General features: G+C 43.3%; 1 long non-coding RNA gene across 1 annotated transcript; it reads left to right on the top strand.

The window, feature by feature from the left end:
* The first annotated feature begins 1,595 nt into the window (after window positions 1–1,595).
* On the top strand, window positions 1,596–3,601 carry LOC106325119. Its single transcript, XR_001266811.1, has 5 exons — window positions 1,596–1,803; window positions 2,462–2,535; window positions 2,609–2,729; window positions 3,083–3,130; window positions 3,323–3,601. It is a non-coding gene; the product is annotated as an uncharacterized LOC106325119 (long non-coding RNA).
* Window positions 3,602–3,607: the final 6 nt, after the last annotated feature.

Raw genomic sequence — 3,607 nt, 5'->3', positions numbered from 1 at the left:
TTTTCCGATGAACTCTGGTCTCGTGTATCCGCATCGTAATATCGTCGGAAGTTCGTCAGAATGACGTTTCTCGGTATTCGTCAGAAAGTCGTCGGAAGTTCTGACGAAATTCCGACGAATTTTTTTTTTCCGACGAAACGATACCGACGGACAGGTTCGTCGGAAATTCGTCGGAATCGGTCTATTCCGACGAATTTCCGACGATTTCGGCCATCGGAATCCCCCTGTTTTCTTGTAGTGAAACGGTCACATAGAATGAGTCGTGAGGATTATCGCAGAGTTTGTTTTTGCGCGTTTGATGACTGTCCATAGGTTCATTCTTGAAGCTGGATCAAGTCCTGTGCTCGGCTCATCCATATAAACCACCTTTTACGTAAAAAAATAAATAGTTACAGCTTGTAAACTTAAGACACGAACATGAGTAAACCAAATGCATACCTTAGGACTCCCTATAAATGAAATGGCTACACAGCCGTCTTTTCATACCTCCGCTGTATTTTCCAGCAGGGTTGTCAGAAACTCCTCCGCGCAATAGGTTTACACTCTTAAGAGACTCTTCTACAGCCTAATATGGTGAATATCAATCATTTAGGCTTTGATATTTTTGGACTAAAACAGACTGATAACATACTTGGTCTAGATCAGAGTCTTTGAGATTCTTAAGTCTCCCATAGAAGAGCAGATGCTCCCTTCCTGACAGTAGTGCTGTTCGTTTCATTGACGCAGGTTCCTGCGGCTGCGGCTGCGTCAATTATTTTTTCAAATCTTGTTCGTTTCGTTGACGCGGTTACTGCGTCTAGACGCGGCGTCTAAACGCTGCGTCTGGCGTCTGCAAAATCTGGACGCCGAAATTATCCGCGGCTGAGTAAAAAAACTGCGTGTATTTACTGTATTTACGATTTTACCCTTGACCTAATTAATTATTTGCAAAAAAGAACATAACTCCATTGACGCAGCCGCTCTATCTTTCTTCGATAGACGCATCTTCGAGCTCCTACATCTCCGAGCTCTCTCTCTCGATCTCTGACATCTCCGAGCTCTCTCTCTCTCGATCTACACATCTCCGAGCTCTCTCTCTCGATCTCCAACGCAAACCCAGTGCTCTCTCTCTCTAACGCAGACCTCAGCTCGAGCTCTCTCTTCTCCGGCTCGAGCTCTCTCTTCTCCGGCTCGAGCTCTCTCTTCTCCGGCTCGAGCTCTCTCTTCTCCGGCTCGAGCTCTCTCTTCTCCGGCTCGAGCTCTCTCTTCTCCGGCTCGAGCTCTCTCTTCTCCGGCTCGAGCTCTCTCTTCTCCGGCTCGAGCTCTCTCTTCTCCGGCTCGAGCTCTCTCTTCTCCGGCTCGAGCTCTCTCTTCTCCGGCTCGAGCTCTCTCTTCTCCGGCTCGAGCTCTCTCTTCTCCGGCTCGAGCTCTCTCTTCTCCGGCTCGAGCTCTCTCTTCTCCGGCTCGAGCTCTCTCTTCTCCGGCTCGAGCTCTCTCTTCTCCGGCTCGAGCTCTCTCTTCTCCGGCTCGAGCTCTCTCTTCTCCGGCTCGAGCTCTCTCTTCTCCGGCTCGAGCTCTCTCTTCTCCGGCTCGAGCTCTCTCTTCTCCGGCTCGAGCTCTCTCTTCTCCGGCTCGAGCTCTCTCATCTCCGGCTTGCGCTCTTTCTTCTCTGACGCAGACCACGAGCTCTCTCATCTTCGGCTCGAGCTCTCTCATCTCGACGCAAACCTCGAGCTCTCTCTTCTCCGACTCGAGCTCTCTCATCTCTGACGCTGACCACGAGCTCTCTCATCTCCTCCGATTTGGGTTTCAAGCATTGTTGAGGTAACTAAGACAAGAAGAAGCTGTTTTTGTGTTTCATGAGTTTTTGAGAATGGGTTTTGGATCTGATGGGGAAAGAGAATGGGTTTCTTCTGATGTTGCGTCTTGAATACTTCTTGTGATAGACTGATAGGATTTGTGTTGTCTGTGTACAATTAAGCCGATTCTCTAGATTAAGCATGTCTTTGTTAATTTTCTGTGTTGATTTTGATTATGTTAACAGTGTCTTGCTACTGTTTTTGAAGTTTATTGGGACTGAATATTAATGATAATTGAAGTTCTGAATCCAAAATACAAAGGAGACAAACTTTGTTTTTGAAGTACAATTTAAACAAGGAGACAGACTTTGTTGTTTAAAAGTTAATGGTGTTGTTGAGAGCTAATGGTGTTGTTCTACGCTTAATTATAGTACCTTACATTGATTTTGAGAAAATAAAACTGAATCTTTTGTGATATTGATTATGCAAATGTGTAGAGTGTCTACCTTTGTGGAATCATCATAGTAGCTAGCTTGTATTGATTTGAGTAAGTTAAAGTCGAATATTTACTTAATGGTATGGGTTAGTGTAGTCATGTCATGCTTTTAAGGTAAAGAGTTTTGTGAGTTGAGCCTTTGTTGTATTCATGTAGATATTTGTTACTTAGTTTTGTTTTTGTTCAGGCCTTCAAGATCCTGATTCTGTGTTGGGTTCACTCACACGTGAGATCAAAGAAGTTGGGCCTGATGGGCAGGAGGTATATACTTTGTTCTCTGGCTTCGTTTTAGTTGTTGGTAATGGTCCTGATCTTGGGATATTTCTATTTGTAGGTGACTAAAGTTGTACCTGCTGTTACGGAAGAAGTGACAATCTCTTATTTTGAAGCTATATATTGTATTTAATAGCTTTTCTCGAGCTAGACCAAACCCATCTCTTCCTTTTCTCGTTGAGGTATTATTTTTGTCTATGTTCTGACTTGAGAGTTTCAAATTGTTGCAGTTTCCCTGGAAAATCTTTTTGAGTGTCTCTGCTGCTCCGACACAAGCTTTTATTGCTTCTTCTTTCTTAGGTTTGTGTGATGAGTTTCTCTTATGGGTTTGTATAAGATCTTATGTGTTCTGGATATTGACGTTTTAGCTTGATATAATCTGATGGGTTTGTTGGTTACTGGTGTTTTGGTTGATGATTATCCAATGTATGTTTTAATACTGCCGTTGATGAGACATGAGATTGGTCTCGTTCTGATGGTCTCTTGTTATGATCTTCTAATGGGTTTGTTGGTTACTGAATATCCGTGATTGCAGGCTCTCTCGTCTCAAGCTGACACTCTCAAGTTCAAGATGACAAAAGATGTAAGGCTCTAGACTAAGCAGTGTCTTTAATTCTCTTGTTTTCATTTTTGATATATGAACTTGAGTGCTGTTGAACTTGAGTGATTGGTCTATAACGTGTTGGATATATGAACTTGATGATGTTTTGTGTCTTGATGTTCCTTTGAACTTGAGTGCTGTTTTGTGTCTTGATGTTCCTTTTCTTGGCTTTAGAACTGGCCTCCTGAGGAGACTAGATACTTTTTCCAACTTTATGCCGAAGAGAGAAGAAAGGGAAATAGGACCAGTACGTCTATGAATAAAGTAGGGAAGGAGAACATCATGGTGGCGTTTGAAGACAGGTTTAAGAAAGGATATGATTCTTGGCAGACTTTCAAGAACAAATACGACACAAGTAGGAAGAAATACACCAAGTTTAGGAAGTTAACTAAGAATAGGACAGGGCTTGGGTTTGATAACTTGGGAAGGATCGATATGTCAGATGATTGGTGGAGTGAA

This window comes from Brassica oleracea, chromosome C1, assembly GCF_000695525.1.
Source record: "Brassica oleracea var. oleracea cultivar TO1000 chromosome C1, BOL, whole genome shotgun sequence".
NCBI classification, from domain to species: Eukaryota; Viridiplantae; Streptophyta; class Magnoliopsida; order Brassicales; family Brassicaceae; genus Brassica; species Brassica oleracea.
Note: the sequence above shows the minus strand (reverse complement) of the source record. Positions and strands in the feature narration are given on the sequence as shown.